Consider the following 23,091-nt stretch of genomic DNA (forward strand, 5'->3'; position numbering starts at 1 on the left):
AGCTCTTCCCTTGGACTGTCCCCTCTAAGATACAACCAAAAGGACATTCATACATCAACAGAGGACACATACACGTCATAAAAGACATCTGGGAGACCCACGCAGCCACACACCTGAAGGTAGTGGTGGGGCTGGATCCTCCAGAGGAAGTGAAAGCTGATCCACAGGAGCTCTGTGGAGAGAGACGGGCCGCAGCAGTGGGAAGCGCGCAGGTGAAAAGGGCGTCCCATCCCTGCCCGGCACTCCAGCCCCAGAACTGTCCAGAGCACAGTGCAGTGAGTATGGTAGTGACAGCAGGGAAAGAGCACAGGTGAGGAGAGGTTCCCCATCCCCACTCGTCACCCCAGCCCCAGAGCCATCTGCAGCACAGGGCGGAGAGAGCAGCAGTGGTGGTGGGGAAAGCACATAGGTGAGGGAGGTGCCCTGTCCCTGCCCGGCACTCCAGCCCCAGGATCGCCCTGAGCAAGGTGCAGAGAGTGCAGCAGCAGTGGTGGCAGGGAAAGTGCGCAGCCCCAGAGTTGTCCAGAGCACGGTGTGGAAGAGTGTGGCAGCTGCTGAGTGGAAAGTATGCACGTGAGAGGGGTGCCCTGCCCCCACCTGGTACTCCAGCCCCAGAATCGTCCAGAGCATGGCCTAGAGAGTGTGGCAGCATGGAGGGGAAAGTGCGCAGGTGAGAGAGATGACCCACCCCTGCCCAGTACTCCAGCCTCAGAATCGTCTGGTGCACGGTACGGAGAGATTGGCAGTAGCGGCTGGGAAAGGGAAAGTGCACAGTCCTGCAATCGCCCAGAGCTCTGTAGAGACAAAAGCAGGGGCTGGGGGAAGCACTGGGGAAGAAGCACCCCTGCCCAGTGCTCCAGAACTGCCACTGATCAGTCACTCAGAGAGAAAAGCAGTCAGTGGCTAGAGCTGGGGAGCCCCTGCTCATGCCAGGCCCAGAATACGCAGTGCTTGATCCCCATCCTGTGGTGGTATGTGGCAGCTGCGAACAGATAAGAGCACCATGAGGAAGCAAAAATCTACTCCATCAAGTAGTATGAGCAGGTATATTAAAGCTCCAGACCAGAAGGAAAGTGACAAGTACCTAGAAACCAACCCTGAAGGCACAGAAATCCATAACCGAAAGAACAAAGAATTCAAAACAGCTATCATAAAAAAACTCAACAAGTTACAAGAAAACACAGAAAGACAAATTAACAAATTCAGGAGCTTCTTCACAAAGGAGATTGAAACCATAAAGAAAAACCAATCGGAACTGTTGGAGATGAAAACCACAATGGATGAAATAAAGCAAAATCTGGATTCCCTAAACAATAGAGCTGACAATATGGAGGAGAGAATCAGCCAGTTAGAGGCTAGTTTTATAGAAATGCTTCAGAGGGAGAAGAGAGAACTAAGACTAAAAAGAAATGAAGAAACTCTTAGAGAAATGTCTGACTCAATTAGGAAATACAACATAAGGATTACAGGTATTCCAGAGGGGGAAGAGAAGGAGAATGGAGCAGAAAGCTTGTTCAAAGAAATAATAGCTGAGGACCTCCCAAACCCGGGGAGGGAGCTGGAAAGCCATGTGAAGAGGCCTCCAGATCTCCTAACTTTATCACTGTAAAAAGACCCACTCCAAGGCATATAGTAGTGAAGCCGGCAAAAGTAAAGGATAAAGAAAATATACTAAGGGCAGCAAGGCAGGCCTATCAGGCCTTCAGCGGATTTCTCAGCAGTAACCTCACAGGCTAGGAGAGAGTGGAATGATATATTCAAAATCCTGAAAGACAAAAACTTTCAGCCAAGAATACTCTATCCAGCGAAAATCTCCTTCAGATATGATGGAGAAATAAAAACTTTCCCAGATAAACAAAAGCTAAGGGAGTTCACTGCCACAAGAACTCCCTACAAGAAATCCTCAAGAAGGCCCTCATATGTGGGAAAAAAATAGGAAAGGGGCCACAAAGCCCTGAGCAAGCAGATGAATAGGTAGGCAACAATCAGAAAACTGCAGCTCTCTATCAGATCAGGTTAGTAAACACTTAACTTTAACATCAAACATAAAGAAAAGGAAAACATCAAAACAAAAATGATCTCATCATTTTAACCACAACCTCACAACACAAGATGGGAAAAGATATGACAAAAATAACTTAGAAGGGGAAGAGGAATGGGATGGAATCAGTATAGTCTAAGAAAATAAGAGGCAAGCAGAAAATGGACTCTCTCAACTATGAGATTTTTTATACAAACCTAAGGGTAACCATTAAACAAATAATGAGAACAGAGACATTTATGATAAACAAAGACAAGAAAACCAACAGAGAAAACTACCTAATCAAATTGGTAGTCTGAAATACATGGGACAAGAAACAAAGAAAATGCAGAAGAACCAGGAAATGTGCGATAAGATGGCAGTATTAAGCCCTCACATATCAGTAATCACTCTAAATGTAAATGGATTGAACTCTCCAATCAAAAGACACAGAGTGGCAGGACAGATTAAAGAACAAGACCCAACAATATGCTGCCTCCAGGAAACACATCTCAACTCTAGAGATAAACACAGGCTCAGAGTGAATGGATGGAAGACAATACTCCAAGCTAATGGCAAACAAAAGAAAGCAGGTGTTGCCACACTTATATCAGACAAAGTAGACTTCAAGATAAAACTGGTAAAGAGAGACACAGAGGGGCAGTACATATGATGATAAAAGGGAGACTCCACCAAGAAGATAGAACACTTATAAGTGTTATAAGCCCCAGTACAGGAGCACCAAAGTAGATAAAGCAACTATTAATAAATCTAAAAGGAGATATCAACAACAACACAGTAAGAGTAGGGGACCTCAACACCCCACTTATCAATGGATAGATCACCCCGACAAAAAGTCAACAAGGAGATAGTGGACTTAAACAAAAAACTAGACCAGATGAACTTAACAGATATATATAGAGCACCCCATCCCCAAACAGCAGAATATACATTCTTCTTAAGCATACATGGAACAGTCTCAAGGACAGACCATATATAGAGAAACAAGGCAAACCTCAATAAATTTAAGAAGATTTAAATCATACCTACTATCTTTTCTGACCATAATACCATGAAACTAAAAATCAACTACAAGAAAAAAGCTGGGAAAGAAACAAAAATGTGGAGACTCAACAACATGATACTGAATAACCAATGGGTTGTCGAAGAAATAAAGGGAGAAATCAAAAAATATTTGGAGACAAATGAGAATCAAAACACACTATACCAACTCTTATGGGATGCAGCAAAAGTGGTCATAAGAGGGAAATTTATAGCAATACAGGCCCACATTAACAAGAAAAAGCTCAAACAAATGATCTTAAACTACACCTGACAGAATTAGAAAAATAAGAACAAAGCTCAAACTCAGCAGAAGGAAGGAAACAATAAAAATTAGAGCAGAAATAAATGAAATAGAAACAAAAAAGACTGTAAAAAGGATCAATGAAACAGGGAGCTGGTTCTTCGAGAGCATAAACAAAATTGACAAACTCTTAGCCAGACTCACTAAGAAAAAAAGAGAGAAGGCTCAAATAAATAAAATTAGAATGAAAGAGGAGAAATTATAATACCACAGAAATACAAAAGATTACAAGAGTATTATGAAAAACTATATGCCAACAAACCAGATAACCTAAAATAAATGGATAAATTCTTAGACTCTTACAACCTCCCAAAACTGAATCAAGAAGAAACAGAGAATCTGAATAGACCAATCACAAGTAGAGATTGAAACAGTAATCAAAAACCTCCCCCAAAATAAAAGTCCAGGACCAGACGGCTTCTCTGGAGAATTCTACCAAACATTCAAAGACAATTTATTACCTATTCTTCTCAAACTATTCCATAAAATTGAGGAAGACAGAAATATTCCTAACACATTCTACAAGGCCAATATCACCCTGATCCCAAAACCAGACAAGGACAACACAAAGAAGGAAAATTATAAGCCAATATCGCTGATGAACATAGATGCAAAAACCCTCAACAAAATATTGGCAAACCAAATACAGCAATACATTAAAAAGATCATACACCATGATCAAGTGGGATTCATACCAGGGACACAGGGATGGTTCAACATCTGCAAATCAGTCATGTGATACACCATATTAACAAAAGGAGGAACAAAAACCACATGAGCATCTCCATAGATATAGAGAAAGCATTTGGCAAGATCCAACATCCCTTCATGATAAAAACTCTTAATAAAATGGGTATGGAAGGAAAATACCTCAACTTAATAAAGGCCATATATGACAAACCCCCTGCCAACATCATACTCAATAGGGAAAAACTGAAAGAGATCCCATTGAGAACAGGAACAAGACAAGGCTGCCCACTCCACTCTTATTCAATATAGCACTAGAGGTTTTGGCCAGAGAAGTTAGGCAGGAAAAAGAAATAAAAGGAATCCAAATAGGCACTAAAGAAGTGAAACTCTCGCTCTTTGCAGATGATATAATTTTATATATAGAAAATCCGAAAGAATCCATTGGAAAACTATTAGAAACAATCAACAACTACAACAAAGTTGCAAGATACAAAGTCAATGGACAAAAATCAGTGGCATTTCTATACTCTAATAATGAACTGACAGAACAAGAACTCAAGAATACAACCCCATTTACAATTGCAACACAAAGAATAAAATATCTAGGAATAAATTTAACCAAGGAGGTGAAAGATCTATACAAGAAAAACTGTAAGACATTACTGAAAGAAACCAATGACATGAAGAGATGGAAAGATATTCCATGTACATGGATCGGAAGAATAAACATAGTTAAAATGTCCGTACTACCTAAAGCAATCTACAGATTCAATGAAATCCCAATCAGAATCCCAATGATATTCTCCACAGAAATAGAATAAAGAATCTTAAAATTCATATGGGGCAACAAAAGACCCCAAATAGCCAAAGCAATCCTGCCAAACAAAAACAGAGCTGGTGGCATCGCAACCCCTATTACAATGCTATAGTAATCAAAACGGCATGGTACTAGTACAAAAACAGGCACACAGACCAATGGAGCAGAATTGAAAGCTCAGAAATAAAACCACACATCTACGGGCAGCTAATCTTCAACAAAGGAGCCAAGAACATAAAATGGAGAAAGGAAAGCCACTTCAATAAATGGTGCTGGAAAAACTGGACAGCCACATGTAAAAGAATGAAAGTAAATCATCTTTCTCCATAAACAAAAATAAACTCAAAATGGATCAAAGACTTGAAGGTAAGACCTGAAACTATAAAACTTCTGGAAGAAAATACAGGCAGTACTCTCTGACATCAGCATTAAAAGGATCTTTACAAATACAATGTCCACTCAGACAAGGGAAACAAAAGAAAAAATAAACAAGTGAGACTTCAACAGACTAAAGAGCTTCTGGAAGGCAAAGGAAACCAAGATCAAAATGAAAAAACAACCCACCAACTGGGAGAAAATATTTGCAAATCATATGTCAATAAAGGGTTAATCTCAAAAATATATAAAGAGCTCACAGAACTGAACTACAAAAAAATAAACAGCCCGATCAAAAAGTGGGCAGAGAATATGAATAGACATTTTCCAAAGAAGATATACAGATGGTCAATATGTACACGAAAAGATGCTCAACGTCACTAATCATCAGGGAGATGCAAATCAAAAGTACACTTAGATATCATCTTACACCCATTAGAATGGCTATAATCACCAAGACAAAAAATAAGAAACGGTGGAGAGGTTGTGGAGAAAAGGGAACCCTCATCCACTGCTGGTGGGAATGCAAACTGGTGCAGCCACTTTGGAAAACAGTATGGAGATTTCTCAAAAAATTAAAAACAGAATTACCATATGACCCAGCTATCCCACTACTGGGTATTTATCCAAAGAACTTGAAATCAACAATACAAAGAGACTTGTGCACCCCTATGTTCATTGCAGCATTATTCACAACAGCCAAGATGTGGAAACACCCCAGGTGCCCAGCGACTGATGATTGGATAAAGAAGATGTGCTGTATATATACAATGGAATACTACGCAGCTATAAAGAAGATATAAGTGTCCCATTCGCAACCACATGGATGGACCTTGAGGGCATCATGTTAAGCAAAGGAAGCCAGACAGAGAAAGACAAACACTGTATAATTTCACTGATATGTGAAATATAAACAAACTTATGGACAAAGAGAACAATTTAGTGGTCACCAGGGGGAAGGGAAGGGGGGGAGAGTGGGCACAGGGGGTGCAGGGGCACATTTACCTGGTGTTTGACAAACATTAATGTATAACTGAAATTTCACAATGTTATAAACTATTTAGACCACAATAAAAAAGTTAAAAAAAAAAAGATGTTAGTCCCATTATTTAAAACTGTGATAACCTGGAAACAATTTATCTGGTCAAAAGAGGAGACTGGTTCAAGAAAGTCAGGTTAGTCCACCTGATGGAATTATGTGTGTTCATTAAAAATCACGCTGTCAAAAATCTTTTTTGAAACAGGAAGAAAACGTTACAACACAGCAACACCTCCACCTATGAGCATTCAACTTATTATGAACACTGTAGACAGGACCAAAGCCATGTTCCAAAAAAACAGCAGTCCTAGTTGGCCTTTCTAATTGGTCTGTACTTAGTCTGCGTGTGCTTCACAAACATTAACCCTGTCACATCTGAGAGGAGTGAAGGCAGTGGGCACTAAAGTTGCTGATAAGGGAAGGAATTTTACTAGGAAGGACCCCAAAGAACAGAGGACAACAGAGAGAAAGCAGAAAGAGCAGGATGAAGACTTCAAGAGTACACGGGATGAGCTGATCAACCGCAGAAATGATCCTGAAGGGCTGAGTCTATCTCTGTGACGTGGTGACAGTGGTGTACCTGTGCAAGGGAGAGTAAAGTGACAGCCAAGGTGCAAGGACTGAGCACCACCTGAGCCTGAAGTCCAATGCTAGTCAAGCAGAAGCCTAGGAATCGAGACCCTAAAGCCGAAGCAAAGTGAAAGTGGCAAAGAAGTCTTTGTTATTGGTGTTCTTTGCTTTCAAAATACAGCCCAGGAATGACTGCTTAGGTTCCAGCCCATGAGAATAGGTGTAACATCAAAGTCAGGGAAGATGTCAAGCAGCTCCTAAGGAGTTTCCCAGGACACCCACAAAGTTTGTCAAGGAGGGGTCACCTGCACAACAAAAAATCTGACAGGTTTTGCATGCACATGATAGTCTGTTATGGGAAAGATGCCTTCTAGAACACTGATCAACAAAGAGAAGACTGTGTCCAGATTTAAGCTGCCAGTACTCAGAGGAAATACACATGGGTACCACATACCTGAACCTCTCTTGGACACTGGCGAAGAGTCTTTTGAACCCAACCTCTTTCGAAGCTGGTTGGGGTGAGGGAGATGGTTACAGTTAGCACAGTATGTATTTTTGTAAAGAGAAATATTTATATGCTCACAAAAGACTAGAATAACCGTCCACTGAAATAATAAAAAAGTTATACCTGAGTGGTGGAATTATAGATGATTTTTTTTTTTAAATAAACGAAGGCTTTTTTTTTTCCCTGAAGAAGAGTCACCCTGAGCTACCATCTGTTGCCAATCTCCCTCTTTTTTTATGTGAGCCACCACCACAGCAAGGCCACTGATAGAAGAGTGGTGTGGTTCCATACCCAGGAACCAAACCCAGTCCACTGGAGTGGAGGGTGCCGAACTTTACCTACTAGGCCATCAGGGCTGGCCCATAGATGACTTTTTAAACCTATTTTTTGTATGTTCTTAAATTTTTTGTATTAACCATGTATAAGCAACTTAACATAACTTGCAATCAGAAAAAAAGCTACAAATGTAAGACAAATAAAAGAATAATCCCACCAGTTTTTCTTCAGTGTTGGGAGCATCAGAGACTGAACAGCAGGCCATTAAGCCTGAGGACTTTCCCCACTTCCCTGACTCTTGGGCCCTGCACCCACACCCCCTCCCTCACTCTGCATTCACCTCTTCACCCAATGCCACCGTGGCTGCCAGCCACCACCCCTCTACTCGGAGTGCTCTCCACAGCCACACATCACTTGTGGACTGTCTCTTTTTAGAGAGCATCTTGCTTGACCCTTCTCTCTGGCATCAAAAGCTGCTGAACAAAATTCTTCAGAAAGATAATTCTTAGAGCAGAGGATGAAGTGTGAATTAGATAAAAAGAAAGAAAGAGATCAATTACAAGGGTTTCCCCAACATTCAAAAGGCAGTTATGCTAAACGCAACGTAGTATCGCGGACTGGATCCTGGAACAGAAAAAGGACATTAGTGGAAAACTAACCCAAATAAAAGTATGTAGTATAGTTAACAGTGTGGAAACAAAGTTAATTTCTTGCTTTTGACAAATACACCATGTTATTTAAAATGTTAACATTAGGGGAAGCTGGGTGAGGATACACTGGAAACTCTATGTAAGATCTTTGCAACTTTTCTGTAAATTTAAAAAGTGTTTATTGCGGCCAGCCCCATGGCCAAGTGATTAAATTTGCACGCTCCGCTTTGGCGGCCCAGGGTTTTGGGGGTTTGGCTCCTGGGTGCAGACATGGCACCACTCATCAGGCCACAGTGAGGCGGCGTCCCACATAGAGCAACTAGAAGGACCTACAACTAGAATATACACCTATGTACTGGGGGGCTTTGGGGAGAATAAGAAGGAAAAGAAAAAAAAAGAAGATTGGCAACAGTTGCCAGCTTAAGTATCAATCTTTCAAAAAAAAAGTGTTTACTTTAAAAATGCGATTATAAGGCCATGAAACAGGTCAAACAATAAGAATAAAAGAGAGATGGAGGACAGATTAACCACACATCTCCAAGACAGGTATCTGTCTTCACTTGGATGATTCCAGGCATCTAAGACACAGTGTGTCCAAAACTGAGAGAGTCCTCAACATTTCTCTGTCCACGCCGCCGTTACTGACAGGATTACCATCCGGTTACGCACTCAAGAGGCCCAAGTCGCTGCCAGGAGCCCCTCTCACTCTCTGTACAATGGGGACCATGTATCTACAGTGAATGCCTATTACTTTTATGAAAGGGTATTGTTTCATGGGGACAGAGTTTCAGTTTGGGAAGATGAAAAAGTTCTGGAGACTGATGGTGGTGATGGTTACACTGCAATACTAAACACCACTGAACTGCACACTTAAAATGATAAATTTTGTGTTATATATATTTTACCACCATACAAAAGATGTTTTTTTTTACTCCCTCCTGATCATCTGAAAGCCCCGGGCATGCCGACACCCATGGTTCCAGCCCTGTCAGCATTACATACACTTTACTTTTTACCCCCAAATGCCCTGCAGGGCTTAGTGCCCACCACCCTGTCAGAGAAACCTTCCCCAACCACTCCCTCTACCTCTAGAGCCCCACCACTCTAATTAAAGCTTTATTACTGCTCGCTCACATTCAACAGAGTCCTAATTTTACTCGGGAGTTGGGTTCCAAGGTCAAAGAGCATCGTCAATGTGACCCTAGAAAGATCCCTTAAAACTATCACTAAGTCCAACACAGCAGTTTTCCCTCTGGCATTGGAGCAGGTTGCTGCTTCATCCACTGAATACCGAATAAGTTGCTGGCTCACACTTAGGGGCCATTTTGTATGAAAAATCAGTACTTTCAACACTCTGCACCACGCATATATTTGTGATGTCATGAAAATTAAATGCACAAAAGATACAACTCACCTGCATTGTAAAAGCCTCCCAACTGGTTTCCAGGTTTCCCAGCCCCCCCTCCCCTCCCCACCCCTGTCCTAATCCATTTTGTTGAAATGCTGCCAGATCATTGACTGCAAACTCTGAAGTGGCTCCTCATTATATATATATATGTAAAAAAATCCAAACTCCTGAGTCTCTCATTCAAAGACCTTTATACCACGTAGCAAGTATGACATAAAGTCTTTGAGGGGCAACTGCCCGGGTTTAATCCAAGCTCTTCTACTTGCTACGTGACCCTGGGCAGCCTCAGACCCTCCCTCATCCGTAAAATACATAAAATACTAACACCTACTTCACAGAGTTCAGCCAGTGAGGCTTAAAGGAGCTAACACATAAAAAGTGTTTACAATAGCGCCTACAACACAGCAGGCGCACAATAAATGTTGATTGTTATTATTTGCAATCAGACCCCACCTAACCTGCTGGCACTCTCTCTGAGCCCTTCTCCTTACACCCCATCTCTAGCTCAGCAGGTCTCAAAACATGGTCCAGGGATTCCTGAGACCTTTTCAGGGAATCCCAAAGTAAAAACTTTTTCATAATACTATTAAGATGTTATTTGCCTTTTTCTCTCTCATCCTCTCACAAGATTACAGTGGAATTTTCCAGAGGTTCCATCATGAGCGATTACGTCATTGGTCTCTTGGCTAACAGAATGGGTGCTTGGGTATTTTTGACTTCTAAATTTTGTTTTAATTTCTTTTTTTTTTCTTCTTCTTCCCAAAGCCCCCCAATACACAACTGTATACTCTGGTTGCAGGTCCTTCTGGTTGTGCTATGTGGGACGCCACCTCAGCATGGCCTGATGAGCAGTGCTAGGTCTGTGCCCAGGATCCAAACCGGCGAAACTCTGGGCCGCCAAAGCAGAGCACGCGAACTTAACCACTCAGCCACGGGGCCAGCCCGTTTTAATTTATCTGGTAAATATTGATATAACCCATATAAATAAAACCTCATTGGGGTACTCAATGATTTTTAAGCTTAAAGGAGTTCTAAGGCCAAGTGAACTATTTCTCACAAATGTCGCGCAAACTCCCCGCCTGTACTGTCTATTCATATTGCTCTTCCTGCTTAGGACACTCTTCCCTCACACCACTGCTGTTCCAAATTCTTCTTAACGTTGCAGGCGCTATGCTAGCTCAAAAGCTACCTCCATGAAAGCTTTTCCTAACGCTTGCCCACCAAACCCCTTCAGAATTTTAACTGTGCCCTTGAGATAGAACTTAGCACATTCTATGTGTGTTCATTCATTCACTGAACAAATACCACTGAGCACCTCCTTCGAGCCAGTCACTGTTCTAGGCACTGAGAGCAGTGAATGAGACATTTCTGTCCTCTTACCTTCTGGGCGAGGAGACAACAAACATGGAAATGAAGTAATGAAACCTCAGCTGACGCTGGGTGCTATGAAGAAAATGAAGCTGAGTAAGGCATTAGAGGGATGTTTTTCTTTCTACGAGACCAAGTTTCTGGAGCAGCGCTATCCAATACAGTAGCCACTACAGAAAGAAGAATGTAAAACAGTCCATTAATTTTTATATTGATTACATGTTGATATGATATTTTGGGTACAGTGGGTTAAGTAAAATATATTAAAATTAATTTCACTTGTTTCTATTTACTTTTTCAAAAGAGGCTTCTATGAAGTTTAAAATTACAGATGTGGCTCACATTCTATTTCCACTGGTCAGGACTCTTCTAGAGCAGAGGTCGGCAAACTATGGCCTGCAGGCCAAATCCAGCCTGCTGCATGTTTTTTTAAATAAAACTGTATTGGAACACAGCCACGCCCATTCGTTGGCTTGTCTCAATGCTTTCACACTACAACAGCAAAGGTGAGTAGTAGTGAAGGAGACAGTACAGCCTGCTAAGCCTAAAATGTTTACCATCTGGTCCTTTCCAGAAACTCTGCTGGTCCCTGATCTAGGGAACAGGGCCTGTCGGGGGAGGGGAATGTCTCTGTATTCCCACAGCACCCAGCTGGCCACAGGGGGCAGCTGTGTAGCCAGTGAAAAGAGCCTGTGCTTTGGCAGCATGTACAGTCAGCCTCGGGCCCCTCACGAGCTGCGTGGCCTGGGTGAGCTACAGGCATTCTCTAGGTTTTAGTCTCTCCCTCTCTAAAATGGGACAGCAGCCACTTTAGGGAAAGAGTAAGATGACACATGTAAAGCATGTGTTACACCGGCTGGCACACAGCAGGAATCCACTGATTCTGGCCGGATAAAAGATAGCAATTTCAATCATTTTCCTCTTGGACTGGTTGCATTATATTCATAACAACTATCATATTTACATCCTAAAAAGAAATGAAATCTGATTAAATGTCTTAGCAACGAGGGTGTATTAATATCGTTCCACAGGCAGTGGAGGAGGGGCAAGAACGCAGGTCTTCCAGGCACTAAGGCTTTCCCAACACTAACACTATGACCTGAAAGCACTGCCTGGTCATCAGGGGCACTTAATCAACTTCCCTGCCCTCCTGTGGCCCATCTTTTGACAACTTCTGGCATTAACACTGCTAACTAGAAGACTAAGCAGTAGGGAGACAAAAACCTCAAAGCAGTTACATACTTAAAACTTGGGGAGGGGGATACAAACTGAACCTACTGTCATCAACAAGGCTTCTGAAGGACCCATTCATCAGTCCAACTCCAAGGGGAGTCCCAACCAGCAGAATCAGCATCACAGGGAGCATAGTAGACATGAAGATTCTTGGGCCCTCCCTAGCCTGACTGTTTCAGAAGAATCTGTATCAACAAGGTGATTGCATGCACTTTAGCCTTTGAGAAGTGCTGGTTTAAACTTCATTTATCCATGCTCTACACCCTCCCCCGCTGATAATCAGGGGTGGTTATATCCATTTTTAATAGGCAGCACCTATCTCCTTCAAAGTAAGAGGACTTGGCATAAGCACTGCGACTTCAGGCTGCACTAAGACTCCCCCAGGGTGCTGAGGCAGGCAGAGCACAAAGCCCAAGCTGTGTTCCTGGTTAATCTGCAGTCGGGCTGGCGTTCTTTTTCCAACAGAGGAGTCTCATACTGAAAAACTCAACCATTTAAGGGGAGGACTGCATGCTGATCACCATTCAAGAAACTCACACACGGGAATGCAGGTTTGCCAGGTGCTTTCAGCTGGGTTATTACAGCTGCTCCTCATGACAGTACATTATCCCGATTTGATAAGCTGAGAAACTGAGGCTTGGAGAGGGTGGGTGCTTCCACCAAGGTCTTGAGGTTACTACGGGTGCTAAAACTCAGGTGTCTTCTGAATGTTAGACTGTTGCTTTCTTCAGATCGCTAAGAGCCACAGTGCCAAGGACGTGAAGGAAACCTGCGGTGGCACCAACCAGGAAGACTTCTCACTGGCTTCAAAAGACACAGCCTCTCAGTTCTCACCCCAGCCCATGCTCCTGGGGAGCCTGTGGCCAGGAAAATGTCTCAATTTCTGCTGGATATTAACAATAACATTTCAACCATAGGTGACACCAGCTCTGGCCAGCTCAGTCCAGCCCACTGTGCCCATACTCTGCCTGGGGAGCTTCGTGATGGAGGCTGCTAAAATAACACCCTATAATAGAGTGTAGTTAATTGATCTGCTCTTCCTAGTATTAGGATGCCCACATGTCTCAGTCCTGGAGAAATTTTCATAGAGTTCTCAAAAGAGCCCAGCTTGGGCAATAAATTACATGGTCAAGATACTTAGCACCCTAAGTGGGGGGTGTCAGCTGGCAACGGGCCCACACAGCTCTAGCACGGACCATGAAGCATCTGGAAAAAAGGCTAAGAACACTCTTTGTAGGTAAGTGGGAAAGATGTGGTCATTCACTCAAATGCTTCCAATGAATCTACATGTGAGCCATTCAGAATATAAACTTTCACAGAAAGCCCTGTTTCTCAAGAAGCTTCTGATCCAGCGAGAGAGAATCTGAGTGTGTCAGCTAAGTGCCATAGGGTGTTAGAGGCAGAAATGAGCTCAAGTAAACTCGGGAAACAGTCTGATTAGCTGGAGTCAACTGAAGAGGCAGGAGATTAAGCGTGAAACATAGGTGAGGAGCCTTGAATGACAAGCTGAGGCATGACAAGAGGCTGATTCCTGACACCATCCAGTCATCTGGGAGGTCAGCCTGCAGTGCTGTCTGCCGGGCTGAAGGAGGGTCTGGAGGCAGGAAGACCAGTAGAGATGAGTCCAGGCATGAGGCAACCAGAGAACGAGCCATTGTTGTAGAAAGGAAATGCGAAGGATACAAGAGGCATTTTGATGAAAGATTTGATGACAAATTAGAATGGGGGTCTGACACCAAAAGCACAGGCAACAAAAGAAAAAAACAGACAAATCAGGATTCATGAAAATTAAAAATGCTTATGCATCAAAAGATACTATCAACAGAGTAAAAAAGCAACCCACAGGATGGGAGAACATATTTGCAAATCACATGTCTGACAACGGATTAATATCCAGAATATATAGAGAACTCCTAGAACTCAGCAACAACAACTCAATTCAAACATGGGCAAATGCCTTGAACAGACATTTTGCCAAAGAAAACATACAAATGACCCCTAAGCATATGCAAAAATGCCCAACATCACTAATTATTAGGGAAATGCAAAGCAAAACTACAAGGGAATATTACCTCACACCAGGTACAATGCCTACTATCAAAACAGAAAATAACAAATATTGGCAAGGATGTGGAGAAACTGGAATCCTTGTGTACTGTTGGTGGGAATGTAAAATGGTACAGCTGCTGTGAAAAATAGTACAGCAGTTCTTCAAAAAAGTAAAAATAGATCTCCCATATGATCCAGCAATTCCATTTCTGGGTTATGTACCCAAAAGAATCGAAAGCAGGATCTCAAAGAAATATTTGTACACCCATGTTCACAGCAGCGTGATTCACAATAGCTAAAATATGGAAGCAACCCAAAGCTCCACTGACAGATGAATGGATAAGCAAAAAGTAGTCTATACACACAATGGAATATTATTCACCCTTTAAAAGGAAAAAAATTCTGACAAATGTTACAACATAGATGATCGTTGAGGACATCATATTAAGTGAAATAAGCGAATCATAAAAAGACAAATACTATAGGATTCCACTTATAGGAGTTATCCAGAGTAGTCAAATTCAGAGACGGAAAGTAGAATGGTGGTAGCCAGGAGCTGGGGCCGGGAGGATTGGGGATTATCGTTTAACGGGTAGAGTGTCAGTTTTACAAGATGAAAAGAGTTATGAGATGGATGGTGGTGATGGCTGCACAACATTCTGAAAGTACTTAATACCACTGAACTATAGACCTAAAAATGGTTAAGGTGGGAAATTTTATGTTATGTGTATTTTACAATAAAAATTCTTTTAAGAAAAAAAATTAGAATGGGGGCCCAAAAAGGCAAATTTAAAATCATCCCAAATGTTCTGATTTTTAGAAGATGCAAGCTTGAGTATTTAGAGGTTAGTGTCATCATGTCTGTTACTAACTTACCAACAGCTCAGGAGAAAATATATTTATATATACTTACAAATATAGATAAAGTAAATATGGCAGAATGTTAACTCCTGACTCATAAGGGTTGGTAAACAGTAATCACTGGTCTAGTCTTTCTACTTTTCTGTTATGTTTGAAATTTTTTCATAACAAAAAGTTTGGAAAAGAAATTAAAAAAAAAAAATTCCATAGACTTGGAGATGGGAAGGGTAGTTATAAAGATTTTATACCCACAAAGTCTGAGGTTCTAGATGACATGATGGAGCTGTCAAGGAAGCCATTGGGAATGCAATGTGGGCGTCGTATTAATGCAGGTACCAGCTACAGCTACAGGAATGGACAAGAGCACTGAAGAAAAGACAGGAAGGGAGAAATGAGGAGAGAAGAGCCCAGATCCTTGGAAGTCTCACAGAGAGAGGTGAGAAGAAAAAGGCAAAAGAGAGAAAAATTCAGTACAGTCTGGTATAACGGATCCCAACAGAAGAGTTTCCATTAAGAGGGCATGATCAGGGGCCGGCCCAGTGACGCAGGGGTTAAGTGTGCACATTCCGCTTCAGCAGCCTGGGGTTCGCCGGTTCAGATCCCGGGTGCGGACATGGAAGGCACCGCTTGGCAAGCCATGCTGTGGCAGGCGTCCCACATATAAAGTAGAGGAAGATGGGCACAGATGTTAACTCAGGGCCAGCCTTCCTCAGCAAAAGAGGAGGATTGGCAGCAGATGTTAGCTCAGGGCTAATCTTCCTCAAAAAAAAAAAAAAAGAATTAAAAAAATTAAAATTAGAAAAAGGTGGCAGCTTCAGGCATTTAAAAAAAAAGAGAGGGCATGATCGATCATATTAACAAGGCTGACAGGTCAAAAGGATAAGGACTGAGAAAAAGTTCGTAAATGCAAGGCCTAGGAATTCACTAGTCCTTTGTGACCTTCAGGAGAGCCATTCACACCCTGTGGTGTGAGAGGCCAGAGAAAGGCAAAGGGGTGCGCAGGTCATGGGGAAGTGGAGGTAGGCACCCCTTCCCACCAGCAGGGCGCTGGGATGCCCCCAAAGCACACTGGGGTTAGGGAGAGCTCTTTCTCCCTTGGCTTGAGGATGATATCATCACCTTAAGGGCCCTCAAACTCCCTTAAGCAATTAAACAGTCAGAGCAGACAAATCAAGGGATGCTTTCAGCACGGAGTATGTCAGGTCCTGATACTCCCAGAAGCCACACAAGAGGCACAGAATTGTGTGTCCATATTCCTTCCCACCCGCACTTAACGGGGCTGGCAAGTACAGTCCCGTGCATATGCCTGTCACGACACTCACCAGCCCTCAGTCACAGCGGCATCTCCCACAAAAAGGCTCAAAAATCACAGCAAGGATGAAGACCTTCATCCGAGCTGCAGAGTATGACAGACCAGCTCTCACCGGCAGGATGCAAACGAAGAACTAACACTCTTAAATGACTGCAGGACTCTCTCCTGCTAGCTGGGGGTTTTCACTTCATTGTTGGCTAGGACTGACTGTTTTTTTTTTTTTTTCAGCACTACTTACTATCTTAAGTTTTTCAAGTTTTAAATTGTTGGGGCTGGCCCTGTGGCTGAATGGTTAAGTTCGCGTGCTCCGCTTCAGCGGCCCAGGGTTTAGCCAGTTTGGATCCCGGGCGCAGACATGGCACCGCTTATCAGGCCATGATGAGGTGGCATCCCACATGCCACAATTAGAAGGACCCACAACTAAAATATACAACTATGTACTGAGGGGATTTGGGGAGGAAAAACAATAAAAAATTTTTTTCAATTGTCATAATGAGAATGAATCTTCACCAGCTATAGCTATATTATCAATTTAAGCCAAAAGTGACCTGGTAACTGTCTTATTCCTTTGACCTACTGCAGAAAATTAAATGTTTCAGTCTCTCAAAATAGGCAAACAAACCCCAAGCCCCTCAACCAGTCAACCAGATTTAATCCAAAAAAGACATTCATTCCAGAAGTTACTGCCTAGTTGAATACAATATATCATTTGCCTCAACGTTTAAATAATAAAAACTTGCTTTTCACAATCCTGCTTCAGAAAAACACAGTATACCTGTGGGCAAAACTGACCAGAAGATCCTTTCAACACAGGGAGCCCGGGTTGAAGGACACGAAATCCTCAACCGCAGAATGTAGCTGAAGAGCAAAACAAGGGCAAATAACCTTGGAATACATAAATTCAGAGGGTTACCCATTAACATGATTCAGTTTATTCTGAACTACAAAAAATTCCAGTAAGCGCTTTGCTCTTCCCCGTCTCTAACCACACACGTCGGGCGGCTCCTAAGAGTGCCCCATGAGGCTGGTGGAAATGTCAGAAACAGAAGCAATTCTGAATGTGCACTCCCGCCAGTAAGAGCTGCAAATGTTGATGCAGCAGCACTAAAACCATGACGTTCTCGGGGCCTGGCATCCAGTGGCTGGGCAAGCGGAGCCTCGGGGAAGAGCAACAGTTAAGAACACAAAAATCCTGCTAAATATTAAGTGATGGCATCTTGCAGATGAAAAAGCACTTTTTAAACGTTCCCAATTCCCATTTTCCCCGCTTTGAGTATCCACTGAAATTAGCACCCTCCCACCCCCAAACAGAAGCAGGCTAAGCTCTGGGTAGGGAAACTCCATAGGCTTCTGTCAATCAGAATAGGAGCAGAGATCACGCCCTCCAGGGTGAAAACTACTGGATGGCTCTTTGAAAGAGAAGCCACTTGTCACAGAAATCACCCTAAATCCAACTCTAGGAGGACCACCAGTGGCAACTGACACTGATGATGGCCCCAGCACTATCGTCATGGCAATTCACCTTCCGCAGTACAATCGCACCCCTTTTGTAAAGTACTGGCCTCATGGCGGTTCCACTGGAATCCATGAGGTCTATGATAAAATAGTAAAAAAGAGAGAAAAAGTTCCTCCTGACATAACAGGAAAATGAGAAAGGGAAAAGCAGAGATAACAACGAAGTGGAGATGGGGAGAGTGCAAAAAGACCTTTAATGTCCTAAAGCAAAAACAGGTGGAGAGCAGTCACATTCAGGGCAAGTGAAGGGAAAGGAACTGGAACCGAGCAGGACTGAGCCTCTGTCCGAGCAGTCCTTCTGAACCTGCCTCATGACTCAGCATTCCCAGCAGGAGGGCGACAACAGCAGCAGGAGAGGGGACAGGAGGTGTCCGGGGGCAGGAGGTCGAGCTGGATTTCCTAACACTAACCATTTCTAAGACAACACAGAAATGCCAGTTACTTGGACTTGTTTTGCCCTGGGAGGCGGAGGTGAGGAATAACCCAGAGTTGGAATGAATCAGACTTACAGAGGTTGCTTTCATTCAACATCTAAGGGCATTCACAGGTTCCCTAGAAACAAAATGTGCTTTTCGACAGTTATTTTGAGAATGACTGAGGGACCAGGGAATGAAAATGTAGAACAGAAGCACATCACAAGTGCAGAGCTTCTCCCACAGCACTCCCCAACCGTGATCTCCCGCCCTCCTGGCCACTGGCCCACCTGCCACCCATCCCAACACCCTGTTCCTTCTTCCCTCCTCACCTGTAGCCACCTCCTACTCCACTAAGACTTTCAAGTGTTTAAAGACTGTATGGCTAATGCCAACCGCAGGGTTTGTGGCTCATGCTTGATCAGGGTACTCAATATAGTAATGATCTATGAATCCCAAACTTAAACATTCTCAGGGGAGAGCAAACTATATTTACTTCACTCCTCCACTTATTAGCAGTGTGACACTGGATAAGTTACTTAACCTCTTTGTTCCTTAGTTTCCTTCTCTGAAATACGGCAATAATAATAGTTCCTAATTCATAGGGTTGTGAACATTAAGTAATACAGAGAAAGCCTTTAGAGTGCCTGGCACATAGTAACGCTAGATAATGTTCTCATTATCTTAAAATACAAAAGCAATAACTCTACCATCCTGTAATTCATAATCTCATTACCTATCTTTTGGGAATTTCAAAAGATGTCATCCAGATTCTGGAAAATGTATACACATACACACATATGTGTTCATTCCATTCCCCCTCCTGAAGAATGGCGGACTTTGGCAGGTGTTTAAATGTGCATTACTGAATTTCTTATAAAGTAACAGAGGAGTGAAGTTCATGTCTATTTACATGAGGCTTAACAAAGAAGTCAAATCTATAATCCACCAGGTCTCAAGCAACAAGATCAGTTAGGAATTCCCACCCTTCTAAAACAAACCCCCACCCCGTGCACCTTTGCTTCCCAAGGCACCTCTTCGGCTGCCCTGTGGTCAGCACCACCCTGTGACACACGGGAGTGATCTCCTGAAGGGACAGGGCTGGCTCTGCCTGATGGACATCAGGATGGTGTCTGCTATAGCCAAGTGGCCACCCCAGGCACCACCCAGCTACGCTTCTGGTTATTCTACCTGTGCAGGCTCATTTCAGGGGCTAGAAAGACAGACCTTGTATTTCATTGCAGAGACAAAAAATGAGGCAGTGACTAGGCCAAGGTCATTCAGAGTAGGTGACAGCCAGGAAGAGCACTCAAGAGTTTTGACTTCCAATCAGAGGATACAAACACAGGCCCCTCATCTGGTAAAAGTGCCCTTGAGTCAGGCAGCAAGCCAGACAGAGGCACCATCAAGGCACTGAGTCCCAGGAGTCGGAATGGGGGAAACCGAAGTTCAAAGAATAAAATCACAGAACAGCTGTGAGAGTCTACAGTGCTGTGATCCTACCTGAATAAAATGCAATTAGATGCACCCTCATACTGATTCTTGGTTAACCCTGCCTAACTTCTTCCTATTGCATCACAAGAACAATTGCTTTTAATGGGTCCAGTACCTAGACACGTGAGGCAAGCAAACTTCACATGCCATGACGCTACAGCTAAATAGCTTTCCCCATGGAAATGCTGGCCTGAGTAGGAGCCAAAAATAAACCGAAAAGCCAATTCCTGAGGGGCCTGTCATCAGGGATGCTACAAACACACATACACATAGGGCCTCACAAAAGCAGGGTGATCACAGACAGACAGCTTTAATTTAGAGACATTAAATCTCAAACCACAAGAGACCATGAATGTTGTGGCAACTTAAAGCAAAAGACACAAGAGATAGGAAAACTAAATCATAAACAGGGAGCCCCCAAACCTGGACTGACAGACAGCAGTCTGCTCTCTTCCTTACAGGGGCCATGCTGTCCAACCATGACAGGTAGAGACCAGAAAGATCCACCATATCTAGCCAGTGCTCAAGAAGGCAAAGAGGCTGCTGGCATTTGGCTTTATTCCAAAATTTTACTCAAAGGACGACCACTGATAGGCAGGGGGTAAGTTTCCACATAGGAGATCTGTGGCCAAATGGGAAAAGTTTCAAGTGGATAAATCACTACGATGCTGCAGGTCAGGAGATTGAGGAAAGGAAGGCGCACAAGCTGCGTGCTTCTTTTAAGTCCTAAAGAAGCTTAACTTTGGCTGCTGGAAGCCTCAGGAACCGGACCATAAATTCTGCAGTTCCAAGGAAGAACTACTTATTTTATTTCTGTCGATAATTTTCATGGAAGTGTCCAGGAGAGGGGAGGACTTGTTGGCCAGCCTCTTCATCTCTTTTTGAATTTGTTCACTAAAAACTTAAAAGAAATCAAGAGATTCATCTTAAGCCTTTACTCACTGCCTACCATACTAACATGAAAAGTACAAAAATATTCCACAGCCTACTAAGCATTTCACATTAAAAGGACACTATTAAAAAAATTCCAATAGGTGGCAGCTTTAAAAAAAAACGTTTCCCAAAACTGTCACTACATTATTCTATTGATAATTGGGTTCTCAAATCTCATAACCAGATTAAGGATGGAACAGGAATCAGAACCTAAATGCTCAGTCTCGGTCTAATGGTCTTTCCATTACAGCACACTGTCACCTCGATGGATTTATAAAGAACGGGAAGTGAGAAGGAAAATCTTCCTAAACCACAGTGCTGCAAGGTCCCAAGACCCATCCTACCACCCTAATCAGTGGCCTGGAGCAAAGCAGGTGAGATGTTCAGATGACCAAGGTCATCTGTGCCTAGGGCTCATGGTAACAGAGAGCTACCCATCATGTATAAACCAACCTTCCCCTGAAACAAACCTATTCGCAAGTCCTAAAAGAAGAACTGGGTCCTGCCATCTATAAACGGACGCTACTTGCCACCACTTGCAAGAATTCCTGTGCCCCTTAGCTTTTGCTAAGCTCAGAAGCTACAGAAACTACAATTGCAAAGAAAATACCACCAATGGAGCCACAGTGGATTTCAACAAATTCAAAGCAAGTCACAAGAGGGCAGCTTCAAAATATATCCAAGCTGGGTGCCTTAAGGTTATTTTCTATTTAATTTCAAAACAGGTATTTTAAGTCAAACTTCATATAATTATACATGGTGGGGGAGGCAGACTGAACGTAACTGTAAACAAAGTTAACCACTAAAGTCAAGAGAACAGGAACAACAACTGATAAACATGGCAGCTCCGGGCAGTGTGCTGGGCCTGCCTCCCGAGTCCCAGGGCAGGAGGCCATGACATAGCCAAATGAGTTGCATTCCAGAAGTCACAAACCTCTAGAGAAGATGGTTAGGGAAAAACGTATTTTAAAAAGCCACAGAAAGACACTAACAACCATTTGCTTGTAAGACAAGGCACAAACACAGGATATACAGCAAAACCTCTTCTGGACATAACAATACTGGGGGTAATTTTTAACAAGCATTCCACTGCAAAAAAATCATATTTTCCACATAGTTTCGCACATGAACTTATAATTTCCTCCCCAAGCCAGAGAAGCTATTGCCTGATCTGCATTTCTCTGAGGCGAAGCCAGGGGTCCTGTGTGCGGATTCCTGACTGTGGATGCATGCGCACTGGCAAGGAAAAAGATCCTGCTGGTATCAGCAGTCATTTCTGCCACTAGGAAACGGATCACAGGCTCTTCCCGGGAGCGGGGCTTTTTCCCCTGCCAGAGCCATCATCACAGACCCCCTTTGTAGTGTGGCATGAAGCCGTATTCCTCTGTCGCCTTTGTCTCCCAGGGCGTCAGAAACCCAGATTAACTTGTAAAGTGCCCTCCCCTGAAATCAGACCTCTCAACATCCCAGGCAGCTGAAACAGCCCAGGCCTGATTGCTGCTTAGAAATGTTTTCTTGAAGAAGGGGTGAAAGATACAGGGGTGTGTGTGCGTGTGAATCACTGATAGGAATTCACACTCAGGAAAACAAGACACGAAAGCCATCAAACCAACCTTGGTCCAAGGTTTCAGGTTTATGATGATAAACCTCTTCGTTTTTGTAAAACTGCAATATTCATCAGCCTCACCCCAATGCCACATGGGAGTCTGATGTCTGCTTAACAGCCTCTAGTCAAGAAAAATCCTTCAGGTTTCCAAATGGGTGGCTCTCCTCCATCCATGGTTCTATAGTATTTTTTTTCAAGAAGTCCAACTGCACTTGGGAGTCATCAATCCCAGTCGCAGCTGTCACATCCCCCCCTCAGCACTATTAATATCACGGCTCTGATTCTTAATAATTTTACTCACAAAGTTCCCCGTAGCAATTAAAATGAGGCAACGAGATAAAACCAAAAGGAGTTGGGTTTCTTCACCCATAATAATGCATTCTGTAATCTAGTGAACTTCTTTGGTTTCACGTCGCCCGAGATTTTCACCTCTATCCTTGTTCTGGAAGGCCCACAACCCCTCCCTGCACGGACCCAGCACGGCCTTCCTTTCCGGATGCACAATGCAGCATGGAGCTCCTCAGGGGTCAGCAAGGCGCCGCACTGGTGTAATGCCAGCGTGCCTCGGACCCCAGGAGTTCCCCACGGTGG

General features: G+C 43.2%; 1 protein-coding gene across 2 annotated transcripts in view; it reads right to left on the bottom strand.

The window, feature by feature from the left end:
* UBE2O (ubiquitin conjugating enzyme E2 O) overlaps nucleotides 1-23,091 on the bottom strand; it is a 64,790-nt gene that overhangs the window by 40,939 nt on the left and 760 nt on the right. The gene's annotated exons all lie outside the window — the stretch shown is intronic.

The sequence above is a fragment of the Equus asinus genome, chromosome 13, assembly GCF_041296235.1.
Source record: "Equus asinus isolate D_3611 breed Donkey chromosome 13, EquAss-T2T_v2, whole genome shotgun sequence".
NCBI lineage: Eukaryota > Metazoa > Chordata > Mammalia > Perissodactyla > Equidae > Equus > Equus asinus.